The sequence below is a fragment of the Lagopus muta genome, chromosome 10, assembly GCF_023343835.1.
Source record: "Lagopus muta isolate bLagMut1 chromosome 10, bLagMut1 primary, whole genome shotgun sequence".
NCBI classification, from domain to species: Eukaryota; Metazoa; Chordata; class Aves; order Galliformes; family Phasianidae; genus Lagopus; species Lagopus muta.
Window position 1 is genome coordinate 6727089 of NC_064442.1, and position 21901 is coordinate 6748989.

A 21901-nucleotide genomic window follows, 5' to 3' on the forward strand; every position below is an offset into this window, starting at 1 on the left:
GATCCGGTGCTGTCAGTTAAGTTGATATTAGACTTGCTAGGTCTGTAGATCTGTGTGTCATATTGTCAATGATCATTGACTTGCAGTGTCCAGTTGTAGGGCGTAAATAAGGGAGGTGGAGGTGTGGGGGGGTTATTGGACTTAGCTGAGATTGACTTGAAATATCCTGCTGAAATTGCCTCGAGTCAGTACACAACAGACTCTTTATTAGCTATGGAAACAGCCAAAATTACCTTCAAGAACTCAAAAGTTATGTATTTGCACTAATGACAGCATCCTAAATGATTCTCTCTGGCCTCGTTATTGGGACTGAGAAGGCTCATCCTGAGCTTGCCTGAACTTGGGTTAATTCAGTCGGGGGGCAGCGATGCCAAACTTCTCCAGCTGGGTGAAGTAGCAGACAGGCAGAAAGCTGCAGCTGGGATACAGGATGCCTATTGCTTCCTTTCATGGTTGAGCTCTTACAGCTGTAGGAGAGGCACAGACTACAAATAATCTGCCCTTCAGCATGAGGACTGACTTGGATCGGTAGTGCCAGCAGGGAGATGTTCCTGTGAGAAAGAATAGTAACCACCAGTGTAAAAATAATAATACTATCTGGCTCTTTTAAAAATTCATTCTGCCGTTCTCCAGTAGGATGATCTCCAAAGCTGAACTGAACATAATGCATTCCAAAACTGGAAGCAATCATGCCTCAAGAAACAGCTAATACCACAAGAGCAAAAGCAACTGGGATAAATCATACAGCTAAAACCGTATTTTAAAAATTAGCACTTACTATAAGGTGGCTTGTTTCATTATTAGAATGTTCGGAGTTTTTTTCTTGCTTATGAATGTGAAACAAAGCTGTGATATGGCTGGCCACAGGCCACGGCAATTTTCTACCTCGCAGCTCTGGATGGACTTGTTCTAGTCCCAGGTCTCCAAAGAGCTCTACTCAGTTGTTTTTCTCCTCAGTATGGACTTACATATTTCCAGCCATTCTCATAGCAGCCATTTCATGTAGCACTGCTAATGCATCCAAGTCTTTGATTTATATCTGTTTTTCCCAGTTCTGCCCCTCTAGCAATTCTCAGTTCTACTAAATCCTGCTCTGTGACATTGCCAGTTCTTTCAGTCGTGGAAACTCCTTTGGGTGAAGAAAGTGAACGTACAGGTCTTGAAGCAAACAAAAATCCACATAGGAATATCCCGAGATTGGCAAACTTATTCTGTCTACCACTGTGAAGGTGGAAGAGGGATGCATTAGCTTGCTGTGCCACCTGGCCTCCACTATGAATCAGATGATTCTGTAATGGTGTGTAATGCACACATGCTCACATGCCTTGGAGCTGTACAGGGAGGGAAAAGGGGTAGTGTCCAAAAGGAACAACGCCTTTCCTTTTCTCCCTTCCTCCTTATGTCCTGATGTGCCAGAAACTGCTTATCCCCCAGGCATCTTGACTTGCCTGCTTCAATAAATAAAAAATGTGCCAGGCAGTTACAACGGAGCTAATTGCTGATAGCTCTCTATTGATCCATCCATTTGGCAGCTCTGATTACGAAGTGATACTTCCATCTAATCACAGCTGTGGCAGCCAGAAAAAAAAAAGCCTGGACACAAAGCTTTGAAATGGTACAGCATTCTCAGGCTTTCCAGCCATTCTCCTGAATGAATGCTTTAATGAACAGAGGGAATTTTGTGCTGCGTGGCTCCAGGAAGGAACTGGGATGGTGAAACTGCTGTTCTGAGCAGTGTACAGAGGAGAAAGAGTGAGCACAGAGATACTGATGGCAGTCCCGCCTGGTGAGGCTTTCCGTCAGCTGCTTATCAAATGGCTATGGACTTTCACCCCTAGATCTGAACTGCTTATACCATTCTCGTGCAGTGAGTTGGCTGATCAACTAGAGATCGGCTTGCAAAAGACCAGAAAATCTTTGAAGGGCTCAACAGACCATGCACTGCATCTGCTACATAGCTGCATGTCGTGGATGGTCCTCACCTTCCTACAGCAGAAGCTGTTGTAGCAGTTGAAATGGAAGGAAATGCACTGCATTATTTGAAGTTGTCATGAAGAACTGTAGATATTAAAATGTTCGTCCACTGTTCTCCTCCTGCCGTTTTTCTCCACAGCGCTGATAGATCCCTTGGTTGCTGTTGGCCTAAGGTCTGAACAAAGATGTTCTCATTTCAAACACAGATTACGTTTTGCCCTAGGGGCCTGAAACATAACTAGAGCTGTTTGACGTTGGCTGAATGGGAAAAATTGTATCAGAAAGTGGCCTTTTTAGAAAATGAATGCTTTTGTTATGCTGGAAAAGGTTATTCTTTTTTTTTCCTTCACCCCTCCCCCTTTTTTTTTCTCTTCAAAATGTTTATTTTTGTTTTGTAGAGATTTTAAACAATTCACCTCATTCATTTCTTCTCTTGTAATTTTTGGTTGGTTTCTGCATGTTGCCTTAGAAATCCATCTGCGCTTATGTTTATATCTTTGTCCATATGGTCTATCACTGGAAATGTCTTTTTGCCTCCTGTGTGCATGAGTCTACGTTGTTATTGTGCTTCTTCTTTCTCTTTTGCCCTTTCTTTTTCCTGCCAGGAAACTTCTCCCTTTTTTCTTTCTGATTATTCAACATCTCAACCTTTTCGTATTGTCTTGGTAGACAGCTCCCACCTTTGTGCTCAGTCATTGTACTTCACTTGGCTTTGTGTCACACCTTCAGCCATTTGCTTCACCTTTCCACTTCTGGTTCTCTGAGTTGCTTTTCTTTCTGAGTGTCTGATGAAGATCACTGTTCTTTTCTTCTTCAAACATTAAACTCCCTCAAGCATCAACTTTATTTTAAAATCTGTGAAGAAAAAGGCAATTAAGATCCTGTAGGAAACAAACAAACAGAAAAAGAAAGCAGTATCAAAATGACAATTATGACAATAATGACAATTCACAATTATGTTTTAAATGCTTGCGGCTGTTGAATGTAGACTGCCCTAGGGGACAGAATCCCAAAGCTGACTGAGAAAAATGAAAAGCAAAGACCGAATGAGCAGAATTGTTTAAAATCTGTACGGAAAACGGAGGAAAGAAAACAGTAATTTTGAAAATAAATTATCTTTTTTTCTCCTGTTGATTGATAAAGAATCTTCAAATGCTTAAAATGTATTTGACTTCATCAGACACATTCAGAAGTGACTGTAGCTGAATTTAATGAGTTCTGGTCTGTTCATTTCTCTGGCTTTTTGTGGGAAGTAATTGTGGAAATAATTCAGCGCCATGTTCTTGCTCCCCTCCCTGTAGCTCACACCTGCTTACTGGCTGCCATTACATTTTACCAGAGGAAGAGGGTTAGGGTTAGTGCTGGTGGAGCAGTTCATGAGAGGTGAAATGCAGCTGGAGGCAGAAAGCTGCCCACTGGCACAGCTGGTTTGGGGAAAGCTTCTCCATCCTTACTCTTCTGCTTTAGGTTTGCTTCCAAATGTAGGGCCATGTATTTACAGGTAAAGGCACCTACAGATGTGGTTGGGAACGATATTCAAATTACTGACATGCCTAATTTGCAATGGCCAGGAACAGAAGGAAGAACAAAGGAGAAGGTAGAAAGTGCAGAGCGGAGAAACAAAGTGAGAGAGCCATAGGAATTCCACTTCTACCACTCTGTAAATTATTCACACATGCCAGCTGGTAATTACTTATAATGAACGTCTATAAAGCACTTTGATATGCTCAGATGAGCAGTGCTATAGAAAGTGTGTCCCCTGTTTAGATCCTAAGAATAAGACACTAGTAGAAAGGCAAGAACTACCCATATAATTATCCTCTTATAATATGTTGGCTCACTGGTTCTGTACTGAGATGTGTTATTAAAAAAGTCGATTACTTTTTCAGAGTGTGAACTTCAGAGGCAATAAAATGATGATGATTCAGATTGAGGAATAACATAGAGTACTGATAATTCCTAGCAGTCTTTCTGAACATGGAATTTGTGTCTTTTTATTTCTGAAAAAAGTGATGTCATCATAATCCTTGAATCTGTCTGTCCAGCTGCACGATTCAGCTGTGCATCCCTGTGACCACCAAGCCAATGATGCAATCTGCAGCTTGCATTCACCTGTGTTCTCCCTGCAAAGACAATCTTTGTGAGCACCCACTTTCCACATCCCAGATCTAAGGTACTTTGTATTTCTGATGAAGCATCTCTCTCGCCTGGAGGATGCTGTTGGTGTCTCTTTGGGATCTACTAGCCTGTGTAGAAAAGCTGGCTATGGCCCCGGTGAAGTAGAAGCACCTCCTCTTACAAACCAAATTTGCTTAACAGTTTGTGCTGTATTAAGATAAAATTTGCTAATTAATAGGGGTTTGGCCAAATTTAGAGTAGTCTTATTCTATGGAACGTATAGCTGCTCTTGCCCTTTTTTGTATTAGAAGTCAAGTGGCAGAAAAAGAAGAGAAAGAGGAGACTTGATTAAAAAATAGCTTTTCCTTTTGTAGTTACGTAAGTTGGATCTTGCAGCACCAGTTGAAAGCTGGTGACATTTGAGAGTTCAAGATAAGTGAAGCACCAGTTGGAGATCGGTATCAAGGAACATTTTTTAAACAAGCATTGCACAACGGGCCAAAGGTAGCAAAAAAAGCCTTCCCTTCATACATACTTATCACTGGAGAAGAAGAAACTTTCATGGTTCATGTCTCTTTATGTTTTATGCTCAAAATGACCCGTGTATTCATTGGATTGCAGCTTCAAAGTGGACTCTTTTCTCCAGCAAAGTTCATGGTGGACCTTTTAAGTTTCCATCTTGGGCGAAACTGCTACAAGAAAAGGTTAAAACAAAAAAGGGACTGAGAACATTAAAGGAGTGCTGTAGTTTTATTATCACCAGAGATAGACCTATAAATCTTCTCATTAGTTAAATGCATATAAACACATATAAAGAACAAAATGATTATATACAAATGACACGAGGTATAGTACACATAGGACTGTTTAAAAAAGGGAGATGTGTGACCCAGCTCTGCATGGAGGAAAGTTACGCTTTCTGTACATCTGTCATTTTAAAAGATTGCCAGATTGTGCAACCCATGGGAGTAGTTTCATTGCACTCTCCGGGACTGCTTAGGTAAATAAAACATGCAGCAGCTGCATGGGCTTGTTCTAAGTGAGCTTATGTGTGCTAAAAATTATACAGATAAAGGCACAGCGGGAGGGAAGCATCACGTGCTAAGAGGCCTTATGTTATCCAGCACTACCAGTTGGAATTCAGCCCAAAGGACAGACCAAGTGCTGTGGTAGTGCTGGGCATCAACGGTGTCGAAGAGGGAGGTACCCCCTGAGAACTGAATTTCTGAAACACTGGTCACCAGAGGTTAATGGCTTGATTCTGCTAGGGATGCTCTTTAATTATACTATCTGCTTAGCTCTGGGGCACAGAGGTTTGAAGGAGTCATGGGAGTGGAGCTACCCTGTCTCCTTTAACAGCCAGCTATCTGAACTGGGTGGGGTGCAGTAGGGTCCAGTGGTCAGGAAGGATGCATGAAAAGGGTGTTCTGTGCCATGCAGTGCTCTGCTTCCCTCTGCATCTCCAGCAAGTTGTGAAAGCTCTTTTTTTGTACTCCGTACAACAGGGAGAAAAGCTCCTCTGTACCTTCTAAGGCTATTGTGATGATGAATATGTTACTGATTGTAATGAACTCACATACTAGAACTGTGGGAGCCATATAAGCATCTGATGTAAGTAAGTAGAAGCCAATAGGCAGGGCAGTGCATGAAAGCTTTCATTGGCAGTACTGTATCTTTCACATCCTGCTGAGCTTTACCTGCTGCTGATCACAATGAACAACTTAGGCCCTGAAGCAGCAAGATTGATATCCTTTGTATTTTATTTTTCATCCAAGCCAGTGGAACGCGAAATGCTATCCCTCTTCTTAGTAGTGCCTAATCCTCCCTGGGCTCTGTCTGAGCTCTTTATCCAGGGAATACCATGTGGGACTAAGTTCCACAGGTTAATTACATGCTAAATAGTGATTCATTTTTGTCCATTTTCTTTGGGTAACCCTTAATTGCAAATTGCCCTCCAGGTCTTGTGTTATGTGAAAGTAAAGAGAGAGGAAACAGTAATTACCCTTCCAGACATTATCTTGCAGCCCTCTCCCATATATATACTCTTTTACTTTCTACCGCTCGTAATCCTGAAGCTTTTCATTTTCCTTCTAATGGATTACCTTCGTTCCCATGTATAACAGTAGAAACTATTGCTGCTCTCCACTGAGTCATTTTCTGCTTGGCCTTTTTAGTGACTAAACCTGAGCAGAGGACAAAACCTACATTTGCACAGAAGCATAAATTTAGCACAATGGCAGAATGCTACCTTGACTGCAGTCTGGTCTCTTTCCCATATTTTTCTATTTGGAGTTTCGTTTGGAGTTGATGAGAAATGGGAGTGATTCCTCAGGAAAGGAGAGAGACATTCTGAGGTATACTAGGAAAAAGGTGCCTGGATCACTAGATGTTACGGGTCACTGGAGATGCTCTTGGTCTAGCTTTCAGGTGGCTACAAGGCTCCTGGAGCTCAGTGGTGATTCGTGTGTGCAGAGTCAGTCTAGGAAGAAGATGAATAAATTCAAAAATATGCCAACAGCTTATGGATGTTATTGAATTTAGGAAAGAATTAAACTTTATCTTCTTTGGAGATTAAACAGCTCTCTAGCTAGTAGAAATAAATCCTGAAAACATTTCTGATTAGAGGAGGGGATTGAAATTTGCTTTTTCCTTTTCTAAAGAGAAGTAAATACATCTAAGAATAACTGCACCAAACGGTGCTGGTGAAGTCTGGTATTCCATCCCTCCTGAACGTCTGCCTGGTCTGGCCTCCTCCCAGCAGTCTATGCAGAAGAAGGGGTGGCATTTCATGCAGGGAAAATTCACACTAACAAACTCATGAGATAGTACTGTTTCCCATGGATTTTTCTTTCCACTTATAAGGGGAACCACCACATATATCTCAGTCATCATGCCAAAGAGTCTCAGCATTAATTTGATGGCTTCGCATCACTTCATAAAGTCTTGTGTTGACATAGACACTGTAATTCCATCATGAAGTATTTCATGTTATTGTATGAAAATGGAGACTTGAGCACACTGACTCCAGTATATTTCAAAGCAATTTTTTCTCAGGGAGGAAAATCTGTATTAGATTTTCCTGTTCACTGTCTGTCCTCTCTACCATAATTTATAAACAAACCACTATCATTCTTCATGAGTTCCTCTTCGTTATCAAAGTATATGCTGAAATTTTGTGAGAATATATAAAGATGTATTTACGATCAGATCTTGTGCAGATATATATCAGTACAGTATGTATCATGTTTGTAGGATTGTGTTCTTTTTATACCACTGGAATACCGTGCCTTTTTCAGACTATCCTAAGCATTGACACTGTTAACACTGTTAGCTTTTCTGCTTTGCTTTGTGGCACCTTTTAATAGTGTGTGCAATTCTGACTCTCCAGAGTTCCTGACAGTTACAAGAAGCCTAGGAAAAAAAAAGGCACATAAAGCCTTGCCCTGGAGGGATTAGAGAAATAGGAGGAGAGATGTGGTGAACCAAATCAAGTGTAGGAAAGAGAGAAGTTGGGGGTACATGACCACAATCTGTAAACAGCTTGCAGGGAATATGAATCGGCAAGGGAATTATTTTGTCTACAAATGTACGAGTTCTGCTCTGAAAGTAGTGCCTCCTATTTTATCGCTTTGGCCCATGACATCAGAGGCAGGTGAGGTGGTATGGCAGTAGAGATTGAATCCTCCCGACAATATTCCATTACATTATGTTGCTATATGATGGCAGCAGAGGGGCAGCCTGACAAAATGGTGCCTGACGTGAAAGTGCACGTGGTGCTTCCTGAATGTTTATGCAGACAAAGTAGTGGACGTGAGCACAGTGGGAAGATAGGTGATGCATTTCAGCAGTGGCACCAGAGAATTAAATACAAGACATGTTCCAGATGGCCATGCAGATTTGTATGCAGTGTGCAGGCTCTTGTTCATTGTTGGTGACAGTATGTAGATAATGGTGGTGACTATGTTGAAAAATTGCATTTTGTAGCTGAGAATTTACTCTATCAGACAGCATTGTTGTGCTCTTTGTTTCTGCTGTAGTTTCCACAGAAATGGATGGAAGGCATTATTTTTTGAGCTATCGACAGTGCAAGCAGAAATGGCTTGGGTGCATCAAAGAAACATCTCAGTTTGGAAATTGTTTTGCAGTAATGGGATTTAGGATGCTAACACTATGGAGTGGGAGTATGTATGTCACATTGTAACAGCGTTGTTCGAGGTGTGTGGTTGTCTTCTGAATGGTACTACTGATAATTTTGGGGTTAGAATAATACATTTTGGTTCCTACATCGATTTCAAATACTGAACTTAAAAGTGGTGTGACTGGTGCTTAATACATTTTCAAATCAGCATCTTAATCATGAGTTCAAGTATTAGTTGCAGAGTCTATCTGTGGGAACACTTTCTGTGAAATCTCAGTTCCCATCAAGCTCCATCAGTAGGTCGTAGATAACTGGAGGGCAAGAAACAGCACAATCATTTGATTCCTAAAGACAAAAGTTGATTTCTTCATCTGAAGAGAGGGAGTTCAATTTTGCAGTGCTAATTCTAAGGAAGATCTTTTCCCACCAGTTCATGCTTTTTCAAGACATATTTGTTTGATTACATTGGGAAAAAGGGCTGTAATTACAGCTGTAAGAAAGCCAGTTGGAGAAGCTGATGTGTTGACCTTTAAAACTCAAAGAACTTGACACAATCCCAGCTTCTCCTCGTCAAGGCAGTCAGTCTGTGCACATTTCCAAAGCTTGTTTGACATGTTATGAGCAGAACTCCTTGGTCAAAACATCCATTGGGCAGTTCAGAGTGATGTTTTACAGGAGCCAGGCAGGTATCAGAGCGTGACCTGCAAAGAGTAACACTCCAGTCTGGGGAGACGTGGGGTCACCTTCAGCAGAAATGCAGTGCCGTGAAACAAAGCATAAATCAATAAATGTGGCGAAGGTCTTGAAAACAGAAGTGAAAGGCAGCATAAACATATCCTGGTATGATCTCTGGAGAACCAAGAAGGGTGTTAGAGATTTCAAAAAGACTGGTGAAGTCACCTGGAAAAAGCAGGAGCAGAGCATGGAGACTCTAGAAATGGATCTTGGTGTTGGCTGTCTTAAGTTGTTTGGTTTTCAAGGACCCCGAAACAGAGAAGCTGGGAATATTCCAGGGAATATAAAAGGCCTGGGAGCCTCGGAGGTCTGTCTCAGTGCTAAAGTTTTATCTTTAAGTCCCCAGCTACTTTAGTATGATCCTGATGCCTCTTTAACCTCACAGGACTCATTACTGTACCCCTTTTGGTCTGATTACAAAAACAAGTTTCTTCCAAGGGAGCAGGATAGTGGATTTTCAGCACACAAGAAGTGTCTAGGTGCTGCTTGAGTGCATCCCTGATGAACATAAGGTAGCTTGTCCCCACCTATTCTTGTAAAGTCAGAAAAAAAGATGGCTTGAGATAAACTTCTGTGCCGGAAGTGATAGCAGATGAATTTTGTGTGATTGGAGGCTGCTGAGAATCTTGTTGAGATTATTCAGTATAACAAGGCTAAGAATTCAGAAAGTGCCGTGAAAATATCACGCCTCAGGGCACCCTGGAGGCAGAGTTTTCCACTCAGTAAAATTCTAGGAAGACTATTTCCAGATGGGAGTGAGTGAACCTATTTTATTTTATTTTTTATATCCCATCTGGTCTTTCAGGAAAGCATTGTTGAGTCCAAGTATGGATTGCTTAGTGCAGCTCTTCATTTCCTCATAGCAAGGGAATACATTCACCCAAACTTCATGCTAAAAATCCTCATTCCTCAAACTGTCCCTGGAGCTAGTAGCCTACTTCTAAACCCCCACATTGTTCTAACAACTTGGAAGCTGCAGCCTTTACATCAGGTGGGGTTTTGGGGCCATTTTCTTCCTTGGCATAGGTTGGATGGTGGGCACTGTGCTGATCATTAGTGCTTAAAAAAAAAAAAAAAAAAGGATAATATTAAATAAATACTGGATGTATACATATTTAGAGCAAGACTTGGAAGTTGAAACTGGCTCCTAGAATTTATTTTGGTCAGAATAAGCCAACACATTAAAGCATCACATTAATTCAAATCTGTATTTATTCACTCTTAAGCGAGGGAGCTGGCAAAGTGGCCCGGTTTGTCTCCAGTGAGTTCAAAAGCATGTAAGTTTTGCAAACAGCTCAGATTCTGCTTCTCTGTAATAAGCTACATTTCTGCTTGCCACAGTAATGTGTGAGAGACAGAAAGACTACCTGTCACCACTTTGCAGCTCACAGCTGTAGCAGAGAGCAGTTGTCTTATTGGAAAGATGTTTTTGGAGGGAAGAATGAATATGTGTTAGCCAAAGAGAAGGTGAAAATCCATTTTCTCTGTTCCTGTATTCCACCTTCTAGTTTTCTTACATGGTTTGCTTTATGCCTTAATCAAAGTAACAGTACTTGAGAAGAGACTTAGAAACCACGGGATCTGCAACTATGCCCTTTTGGATCCAAAGGTATCAGTGCTCTTCTGCTGTTCAACACGCAACTGCTTCAGTGAGTCAGTATTTCCAGAAACCTCACCACTAGAGACACTGAACACTATCGTGGAACAGTTCATTGGGAACTGAAGTGCAGCCCGAACGATGGAGCTCATGACTTAATAGGCTTTTTCTTTGCAGAGCTTCAATGGTGCTACAATTAATTAAGCTTTCCTTCTTCAGAGCCCTCTGGGAGAAGTCTGCTAGGCTACGAGAAGCTTTCACTCTCTCACCCTACTTCTTCACATGCCTTCTTCCCAGTAGGACAATTTGCATGTCCTTGATTTGAACCTTTCTTGCTTGTAGAAGAGCCCCATAGTGGTGATGTTGTTAATTACAACACCTGCAGCATTCACTGGGATTTTAGGTTACAAGGAACATCCGTAGGAAAATACTACACCCTGACAAATCTGTTCTGAAAATGAAATAATTACCTTTTTTTTTTTTCCTTTTCTGCCAAACTTCTTTCTCATTTGACATAAGTGAAGCAATCCTATCCCATACTGCTTTGCATTTAATTTCCTGTTCAGTTCTCTACGCTGTGCTCTCTTGCAATATTGCTTTTCAGATCTCTTCTCCAATTTCCCTTTCTCCATCATACTCTTATTCCAACTTGACCTGAAAATCCACCATCTTGGTGGTAGCCCCAATCTAACCCTTCCCTTTATAATTATCTTTAGAGGCAGGATGTAAAGGAGCCAGCTAAGGGGAAAATGTAGATTAGCAAAAGCGAGAGTGACTTTGCAGGTATCATGGGCTTAATCTTGAAGGACCAGTAGGGTGCAAAGGAGTTGAGTGAAGTTTTGGAAGCAAAGATCCAAGGTGTGAAGATCTAGCTGAGCACAGGTATCTCCAAACATATAGCCAAAATATTGCCTTTGATTAAAATAGTTTTTTTTTTTTAATTGAAGGCTCCTTTCATTGTTTCCCTCTGCAATGCACTGTGTGCCATGGCAGCATCTGTGGCAGCTGAGATATCAGTAGAGGGAACAGGACAGATACAGGTGGCATCATCAAAACATTTCTGGAGGAGTTACCAGTTAGCAAAGTGGATACCCACCTCGTTGTGGGTACAACTGCTTTGGGAACACCTCCAGTTTGTCACCATTGCAAAGGTGAGACCAATAGTTGTAGCAGAAGAGGAATAAATATCAGAAACATAAGAAGTGAAAGGTGGAATAAATGACTTTGAGTTTGGTTTGAGTGGGGTCCAATGCATCACTGACACTCAGGCTGTGAACTTTTCTGAGGTGCTGTGATAACCACTGAGAGGTGAGGAATAAAGAATAAGAAAAAAATGACAGTACATTTTTTAGCCCTCTTATTTTCTAGAGAAGGTTTTTCTTTCCTGCTGATCCCTCATGGAAGCACATGTCTGTCTATCCAGGGTGTTTCTTTTCCATTTCAGATTAGTCTTTTATCCTTATGGTCCCTTTTCTTGGCAGCTCATCCGAGCAGAGACTGGAAATGAAAGAATGTTGCCATCTCCATGATTAATGGTTTCCTCCATTGAATTGCAATTACAGGTTTTAATCAGTTCATTATTCCACCTAGTTTTTGGGTCTTGACAGTTACACTGTGGGAACTAATTGAATTGGCTTCACCTCAAGCTCTCCTACAAAAAGATCTTGTCTCACTATTGGGGATTTTGGGTGCTAGCTGGCCAGCTCAGATTTAATTTCCTCTTTTTCCAACATGGAAAAAAAAGATGTTTTTATTTTCCAGTTCTTGCCAACCAAATGTTGCCCTTTTGTATTTCACTTCCAAACTCCCATTTCCTTTGAAGTAAAAGACGTGGGCACTGCTAAAAGTTTAACCTCAGATAACGGCTGGGAACTCATTGTTTTAGTCAAAATTATTATTACATTTTTCTCTTTCTCAGAAGCAGCAGCTATTTCTCCCCTGACTACCTAATCTTTGGTTGTACATGGTGTGTATGTGTGTGCATTTTAAAGTTCAGCTTCCAAGCTGGAACTCAGAGATAATCCTTTTAGTTTCTTATATGGAGGCCTGGATTCACCCCTATCACAGTTTTCAGGGGAAGATTCCCAGGGCAGAGTCATCCAGTTCTTGGCTGGGATGCTCTGAAGGAAGTAATGGCAAATCCTGGAAAGCAGAACATGTTTTTCTAGCAGTTAAGTTTGGAGATGGAGATTTTTAAAGAGGCAGAAGCACTGGGGAACGAAAGTCCATAATCTAAGGATTCTTTTTTTTTTTTTTTTTTAAACATTTTTTTCTTTAATGAATCAAAGTGTTTCTGAGTCTGCTTTTTCATCCCAGCAAGATTCACCAGCCAATATAAGTATCAGAGAGGAGGGCACAGTGGCATCCTAAGTTCCATTTTCCATTGGTGCTTCGCTGTAATTAGAAGGCTTTCTGCCTTGATGGGAAAGCCATGGGCTATAAGGTCAACACAGAAATGGGGCAGAACCATGCTATTCACCTCAAATTCAGGTTCTTTGTATTAAATCATAAAACCATAAGTTTCCATTTCACAGCAAGAGTTTAAAGCTTCAGTCAGAAATGAAAAGGTGCATAGTGCTGTAAAGCTGATTAAAAATACGTGCTGCATATTAACAGAGCACAGATGGAATCATTTCTTTCTTAATTCTGTCAGTTATTAAAGTATATCAAAGGTACCTGCTTTTTAAGTAATGAAAGAACATTGCCTCCTTTTAGTCAAGGTGATTAGTATCAATAATATCAATTAGTATCAGTTCCTTTCGGTTTCAGTAACGGGAGTAGCATTCACAGTGCACTATCCGGAAGGGAGCTTATTAAAATATGACTCCCTACCCCTTCCCCCACAAACTTTAGATGACTTAATCACGTCATTAATAATAATAATGTAGGATCCAAGAAGTAACTTCCTCCCAGGTTCTTCCAAGATGAATTGTGGAAGTATGGGCACCAGCAAGATTGAGAGATGTTTATGTGCTCTGACCTTACATAGGAAAGGGAAATATAAGGCTGAAGAGCCAAAGGAATGCAGCAGAGCCCAGGAAGTGCATCATGGTTTGTGATTGCAACCAATTCCAAGCACGCTTTGCAAGGAGAGAAACTATGTTGGGTGCATAAGAGAAACAATCACATTTCCTCTAATGTGCAAAAAATAAAGATCTGTTGTTTAAAGAGCACACAACTGTATCTACCACCTCCTGATACTTTTGACAGGAATCACAGAAGGAGCAGATTGGATCAGTGAAACTTCACTCAGCCCTGACAGTTTGATTGCACTACTGTGGAGGATATGACAGATGTTGGAACAGCACGAACAACTTAAACAAAATGCATCATGCACAAAGCTGGGGCTCAACCTATCCACCACTTAAAGTGATTTGCAAGCTAGGAGGGGTCAGAATGTTGCAGCGATGATTTTACACGGAAGGGGAGGAAAGGGGGGAAAGGAAAGATTGAGACTAGCGGGAAAAAATTGTCTCCAAATGATGGAGTGCCCAGCAATATCAGACAAGAGTGGGGAACTGGAAACCTGCTGTTTGTCTTACATGAAATTATTCAGAAATGAATCATAGCTAGGGCACAGGAGGCTTTGGAGACTCGTTGAGCAAGCAAAGAACAGATAAACAGGCTTTACAGTATGTGCATATGTAAAAACAAGAAAAAGCAAAATATTCTAAGGAGACAAGGGGTTGATATTCCTCAGATATTTACCTACCTGTGGCATTGTTTTCAAAATTTGCTGAGCGTTCCTTGCTCTTGCTGATTTTAGGTTCTCTGCTCAGCATTCCTGAGAAGGGAGACAAACAGGGAGGAAGGGAGGTATTCAAGTCACATAGCAAGGGATCTGATATACACAGTAGGCATGTGCAGTGCTGATACTTGGGCGACAGCATTTCACAACCAGTGCCTAGCATGTCACTACCAGATTATGAATTTGGCCTGTGTGCTCAGTGTATTTTTGCAAAGCATACTGGACTGCTTTCCACATCTAAAGATATTGATTTGCTTCCTATACTTCATGGAATTCTTCTCTCAGTTGTGGGTACATTTGTGAAGTCAGCAGTCATATTTCATGCTCACCATTTGTTGTTTATCATTACAGCAGTGCTTGTTTTAATATGGGTAAAACACGAATGGAAACTCGCAAAATGAAGTAGGCAGTAGCATCAGATAGAGAGAAGGAGCATGTGTACAATGAAAGCATTAACTTCTTCCACAGCTCTGTGAATAAACCGCCTTAGTCAGCACACCTCTTACTGTTCAGATTTCAGAGGTGAACACAAAGTTCTGCCAGACCACGTCAGTCCTGCGTTACCGTATCTCTTACTGTCCATCACCCTTAGGCAGAGGCTGACAGTTCAAAGCCATTTGCTTGCTGAGCTTGTGATGGTGAAAGACAACTGTTAGGGGCTGGTTTGAGATGACCAAAGCTGCTTTCCTTTGTGATCAAGCCTGAATGTGAGTCCCACTCTTTGAAACTGAAAGGTTAGTTTTGTTACCGGCTCTGTTATGTGTTCCTGAAGAGTGATACTGTTAGAGTTTAGCCCAATGATTTATCCAAAATGTCCTTTCTACTCCACATCTCATTTTCAGTACGTTATCTCCATGTCTTCTTTTCATCCACTGAACCCAGTATTATCCTTATGTCTTCTCTCCAAAACCTTCTTCCCTCTTGATAACATCACCAGATGTACCTGGTCACATCCAGAAGCCAGCATTTCCTCTCTGTTCAGATTAGTGAGGCCTCCAATGCCTCTCTTTCCCTTGTCTTGGTACCTCAGGCTCCTTCGCTGTGAACAAAACAGAAATCCATCTGCTAGCTCTGTCTTTTCACCCACGTGGCAGACTGCGGTATCTTCAGAATTCTCCTTGTTGGCTTCCTTTTGTCTGCTGCTGCAGCCATGGTTAATTTTCCACTCATTCCATTACGTGCACCTAAATTACCTTTGATAGGTTATGCACAGCCTGTGACCTGAAAAGCTGCAAGGTTTGTCTAAAAACTATTTTAGCTGTTGAGTTCTGTTGAAAGCGATGGGACTTCTGCCCTTCTGCCCTTTACAAAACTGCATTATTCAGCTATTTACCTAAAATCCTCTCAACTCAGAGACAATAACATAGCCACAATCCTCATGTTTGTGTATGATATACCATCATGTACATCTATATAAAAACATGTATAGTATCTTTATCTGGAAAATCAGAAGATGGGAAAAGATCAGTGCCCTAGTCTCTTAAAAAATGCATTGTTTCTTCTGTTGCTGTTTCCACTGACATCTTTTCCTGTTATTTGAGGTGTTCTCCTAGTCTTGGCAGAGCCTGCTAAAAATTTGCTTGAGTCTTTGTTTAAAAAAAGTAATGTTTTCCCAGGCTTTTACACCCCCACATTCTAACGGGCTTTCTTTTCTACCAGCAGTAGCCCAGATTCCCAACTCCACTGCTCTTTCCTTTCTCAGCTCCTTCCTGCAAATGCATTTCCTGTGGGATGCTTCCAAGGTGGGATTCAAACTCGACAACATGGCGCTGATAGTATCAGAACCCCTGTGATGTTTTTCCTTCTCTTTTCTTTCAAGTGCGTCCCAAGCAGGTGGCAAATTTCTTGGTTTATTTATTCACAAATTGAACTCAAAACAGAAATCCAGCCCACGCTTTCCACTTAAGCTATGTTACTCCCAGGTCTTCTCCTCAAGGACAGCTCAGCCTGGACTCTGGCTCCTCTCCTTCCATCCAGATGGGACAAAAAATATCCTGCAAGACTGAGCCAGCAAACCACACATCATTTTTCTTAACAAAACCATCATTTGCTAACAGGCTGAGATTTTCAGGATAGCACTGTACAGCCACCTAATATATTATCATACTACTTGTACATTCCAGCTCACTCTTGTGCAAGCTCTTTGGGGGTAGGATTGCTCTCACTTTGCATCACATGTAATGCAAAACACATTCATTGTCTTTGCAGGGAAAAATAAGCAAATGCTTACGTTTTGTATGCTTTAGACCTTTCCTAGTTCAGCAATATATATCCTAACTTCAAGAGCAGAATATTCAGACAGCCCAGGTGCAAGACTGATACCAGTTCTAAACTTTGCAGGTCTGCAGATCTCTTGTTTTAGTCTTGTTTCTTTTTACACTGACCATTGTAATACCCTTCATCTGTCTCTGCTCAAATGGGGTGCTCATTTTCAGCAGCATGATACTTTGCAAAATGTAACCCTTTCTATGTGAAGCTTGAGTGGATAACCAGAACTGGTTAAATTGCCTCTTCTGTGATTTCTGAAGAGCTGAATGGACTACTAAAAGATGATTACCCTATTAACTTTTATTACCTCTGGCTAGAATATATCACTTACTCCCCATTCATTTGAAAGGTAGCCACAAAATTCAGTTTGGCCTGGGTGCCTAATTCTGGGTAGCTAAACCAGTTGAGACTGATCCTGCTCTTTCTTACAGTGGTTCAGTACTCCAGTGTCCTGGAATGGTGAGCCATTGTAGTTGGCAAATTGAAGGCCAAGAGACACATATTTAAAAATATAAATATGTTTTTGTATTTATATCATTTATATATATATATATATATATATCATATTATATGTTCTATTTATTTACATTTCTATGTTTGTATATTTAAAAATGAAAAAATTATAAAATTAACTAAACTTTTCCTAAATCTTAAATTCCTAAATCTTCTCATAGGAACAATACATTTTGATTGGAATGTGAACCCTACAGACAAGAGAAGTGGTTGGGAATTTCTGTTCTTTGTTCTCCCAAAAGATTTTGTCCATCCCTAAAACTTGTAAATTAGAAATATTGTAAGCTTTCTGCTGTGACTGCTTCCTTGGCTAGATATGACTGGAGTAACAACCAGCATAACAAGTACATGATGACATATGGGAACAGCAGTACACAAATACAGTCTGTGCAAGAGAATCCAAATCACAATCTTGGGCATTCATTGATTCAGCTAGGCTTGGCAAGCAGAATAGGGATTGATAAAAATAAGGCTGTGCCTTCCAATGCTTTTCAGGTGATTTTATGCTAAAAGAAACCTGAGGATCAGAGCAGTGAGACACGAAATGCTAAAGTCTCTAAAATCCCTGCAGGCCTTATTATGTGTGTAAGGAGACAGACAGCACGTACTTCAGGGCTGGTGAAGCTATTGCACTTGATTTAAGGGTAATTAAAGTGTGTGAGTGACAGCAGAGATGACATGTGATACATTAGACACCTTTTCTCCATATTACTTCCTGCTTGGCAAATTCATCTGCATTTTGAATGAAGAATAATGTCGCAGAGTCTTCTGCCTCTGCCCTCCAAAGCTTTCTGTTCTGCTCTTCTGTTCTTTCCCACAGCTCTCACCTGCTGTGGGATTTCAGAGAGAATATGTGGGGCTTGCTGGTAGCTGGGTCCTTAATCCTTCCATGGCTATGTCTTTGACAAAACTTGTATTCCTATCGATAGTTCTAGATCATGCTCTAGAGCATAAATATAACCAGCCTAGTGGGCCGTTGCCTACTGCTTTTGTGCAAATGCATGCAGAGGGGAAGAGATGCTGTGCTCATTGTTATTTTGAATATTCGATTTTGGAAATGAGTGAGTTTGCAGTTGTGCACACAGTACTTGCAACGCACAGCCTGAATTTGGTGGCTGACAGATAGGTGACAAACAGGCGCAGAAAGCATCACAGAAAGCTGCGCTTTCACCAGTAGTTCCATCCTTACCTGTTGCTGGACATTGATCCTAAGAGCTCAGGAGCCTATTGTCTAAGCCTCATCACTGAAAGATCTGTAAGAGCTTTGAAGGCCATCTATGATTGCAAATAGATGTATTTACATTAAAGTAGAAAGACAGAAAATGCACACAGAGCTGATAATTGTTCACATTATTCCATCTGCCTAATAGAACAAAATTACTGGCAGACTTGTATTCAGTGCAAGTGAAAACAAAGAGCCGAAGGCACTCACAGATACATTAGGAGGGAAGGGAAGGTTTGGGCTTTGACCTGTGACAGTCATTTGCCTCCTTTGATTGCACCTCTAAGTTGAGCTGAAGCAAACTGAAAGTAATCATGGAGTCAATGGTATGTCTCTGTGGGCAGCGGGTTGCCAAAGAGGGGGAGTGGTTCATGTGCTTACAAAGAAGGCATTTCTTTCACTGGTTCTTGATTAGAAAGGACACAGGCTACAGAGCCACGTGGGGGAACTTGGGGGTATATGCAGCCTGTAGGGGTTTTCACCCCTATGATTTAGGAAGTGAGGATTCAAGCTGCGGAAATGATGCAGTTTGAATCAGATTGATTATGAGTGAATGATATTGCTGAACTATCCAATAAATAAACAGTGATTCTGGAGTAGGAGTCTGCAGGGAAAGAAATGTCCAATCTTTCCTCTGATAAATGTCACCCCAGTAGTATTGCTTTTATCTCCTATTTCTGGAAGTAGAACTGAGCTTTGTAGGTTAAAGAAAGGTTTGAGAGGAAATTGAGAGTCATAGAGTTGGGATCTATATTCTTTGACATGACAAATCACACCTGATCAGGGGAGTACTGTCACATCACAAAATCAAGCTTAAGATGCTTGTTCTGTTCTTTCTTGCTAATACCTGCCATAACGACCTTCCTGAGACCAGCTGTTCGGGGACAAATAGCAAGTGCCTGAAGGAAGATAGAGCAGAGGAGGGAGTGAACACAGCAGACATGGTGAAATGATCTTTAACCACACAGATTTATGAAACTACTTTGGGATAATAAGAATTTATGATTATTGTGTTCCATCGTACCCATAGGTACTTCCAGGCACCCCACACATGTACACCTGGGTTCTCCCTTTTGCTGTGTCATTTGAAGCAACATATCTGGTATGCTTCTAGCATGTCTAGCATTCAGTCTGTCTTCCAACAGATGCAGTTATCCTCCTAGCAGTGATTTCCAACGACAAAAGCTTCATGGCTCACCTCCCTTGAGTAACAGAACTACAGTGAGGGTCTCAGCTGAGGTATTTAACAGAGGGCTCAATACCTCTGGTGGAAGGAGGGGTGCTCATACAAACCTGTAATGACTAGCTGTCAGGGAGATGCATGGTGTCCTTTCAGCGACTGAACACAAACAGATGAGGGTGACAGTGGTATTTCTCCAGTCCCTAATTAGAGCTGTGTGATGGCAGAGGCACAAATGGAGATGTTTTCCATCATCACTCGTGAGGAGGGAGGTAAGGCAGAGAAGCTGCTCTGCTTTTATTAGCCCTGGGCATCCTTTGTAATGTGATATGTGTTCACCTCCTCATTTTTATCACTCTCCCTTTAGCTGTTTATCCCTTGTTTTGTTCAGTTCCGTTTCTCCTTTTGTTTATCTTCTTTCTTTACCACCTTCAAATTCTTGGCAGGAATCTGGTTTCCACTTTAGATGACTTGAGCCTCCTGGTTTTTTCACAGCAGCCTACCCATCCCAACTGTTCAAAACTGCAGTAAACTTTAAAGACCACCTGTAGGGCTGGTATGTGTAGGTAGCTCAGTGCTGCAAATAAAGGAAATGAAAAAATGTTGAATTGGTGAGCATTCCTAGAAAAGCTAGTAACAGCTGTATTCCCAGCTCTGGAGTCTCACCTGTAGGTTCAGTGTAGGTAAGTAATCTCTTTTGGTCCATGTCATGTACAGCACTGCTTAGGCACAAGCATATCTGATGAGTTGATGGTTGGACTACATGATCTTAGGGGTCTCTCCAACCTTAATGCTTCTATGTGATGCAAAGGAGAGGGCAGGCATAGCTTTATGTCTAGCCGAAATGTGAATAAATTAAAAAGTAATAATAATAATGAGAGGGGGAATATGTACTGTTTCAAGTTCCCATGAGAGCAGAAGAGACACTCACATCTCTTCATTCATATCTCTGCCCCTCCCAACCTTCCCTAAGATCCAGTTTAGCACCTCTCTTTAGCATCAGCTGCATCTCTTTCCTCCTACACAGCATGAAAACAGAAGCTCCTTATAGCTGATAGCACTGTGGAAACGGGGGAATCTCAGAACTTGTCCCCCACAACATCTCCTCCAGGAAGTCCAAGGAAACATGAAGTCCCCCATGCTAAATTCAGAGGTTTTGGCAGATAGACAGCAGCGACAGGAGGTGGAAACAGACAGCTGTGCAGGGGAGGAAATGGCGATATAAATACAGGTTTAATTGTAGTTTAATTACAATTACTTACTAGGCAAAGTTTATTTAAATGCAGTGTAATTAGAGTGAGACCTTGATTTAATCACAGTCTTATCAGATACAGTTACTACTATTTTCCTTCGCTTCCTCCTCCTCCACCTCCTCTTACATTCTCACTCCTGAACTTGCCCGAGGAAATTAAAAGCCAAAACTTGAGGTAGGCAGAAGGCATCCATCTTAGAAATCTTCTGGTTTCCTGAAAATTCACTTGCCAGGTGGCTACCAGCCCAGAATTTTCTCCCTGGAAATTGTGAAACTCCCACTCTGTCCTGGCAAGCCGTTATTCTTCCTTAGCAGCTAATGATAATGGATCCTCATTAGCTAGGAATGACTTATCAGGAATATAATTCATCACTGATGGCAGACCTCATAACCCATCTGCTCACAATGAGTAAATTATATAGCCCAGTCAGAAGAGATGGATTGTTCTTTCTGATCTACCTTTGGAGAGTGTCCACATCCTGTTCCAATCAGTACGTACTTTGTCTTCGCTCCATGATCTAGGTGAACATGAGGAGAGACATTTGGGCAAAACCTCTTGAGCAGCTGACCCTACTTCTCATCACTCACTGTTTTCCCTCCTCCGCTGCTGCTTCTTCCTACACTCCTTACTTTGACGTGAGTCTGAGCAGAGCAATATTTTACCTGTTTAGGAAACAAGGACCAACATCAAACACCTCTTTCAAACCTCAACAAAGACAGCTAGGATTAATTCTGAGGAGTAGAAGGCATTTCACCTTTAGTCTACCACAGTGTCAGCCTGGGGTGGGCAAGTCAGACTTCTGCCACTGCCTCAGCTGACAGCTGCCACTGGCACTCAAATATCTGTGTCCATTTAGGGATGCCCTGTTCCTACTTTTGGATAGTTCTGCAGAAAGCCTCCAGAGGTTCTTTACTTACCAGGTGAAATCTAGTTCCACTCTGAAGCTGTTGCCAAGTTTGCTGACTTCACTGAAAATATGATTTGCTCCTTCCATGCCAATACCGGTCAATTCATGTTGACTTACTTTGCATCTCAGTCCTTTTTCCAGCAGCTCTAAACAAGGGATAGAGTGAAATGTACCCATAAAGCAGTGAAGCTCTTAATTCATTAATGCATATTTTATTCTGCCATTGAACCACACTGGCCCTGTGTGAA

The 21901-nt window shown here is 41.4% G+C and overlaps 1 protein-coding gene and 1 long non-coding RNA gene across 19 annotated transcripts in view; one reads left to right on the forward strand and one right to left on the reverse strand.

The window, feature by feature from the left end:
* Nucleotides 1–21901, forward strand: part of AGBL1 (AGBL carboxypeptidase 1) — a 487401-nt gene that overhangs the window by 227022 nt on the left and 238478 nt on the right. The window lies entirely within an intron of this gene.
* Nucleotides 1589–14349, reverse strand: LOC125698226 (uncharacterized). The gene is made up of 3 exons (XR_007379125.1): nucleotides 14275–14349; nucleotides 4628–4784; nucleotides 1589–2829 (listed from the first exon to the last, which is right to left on the reverse strand). It is a non-coding gene; the product is annotated as an uncharacterized LOC125698226 (long non-coding RNA).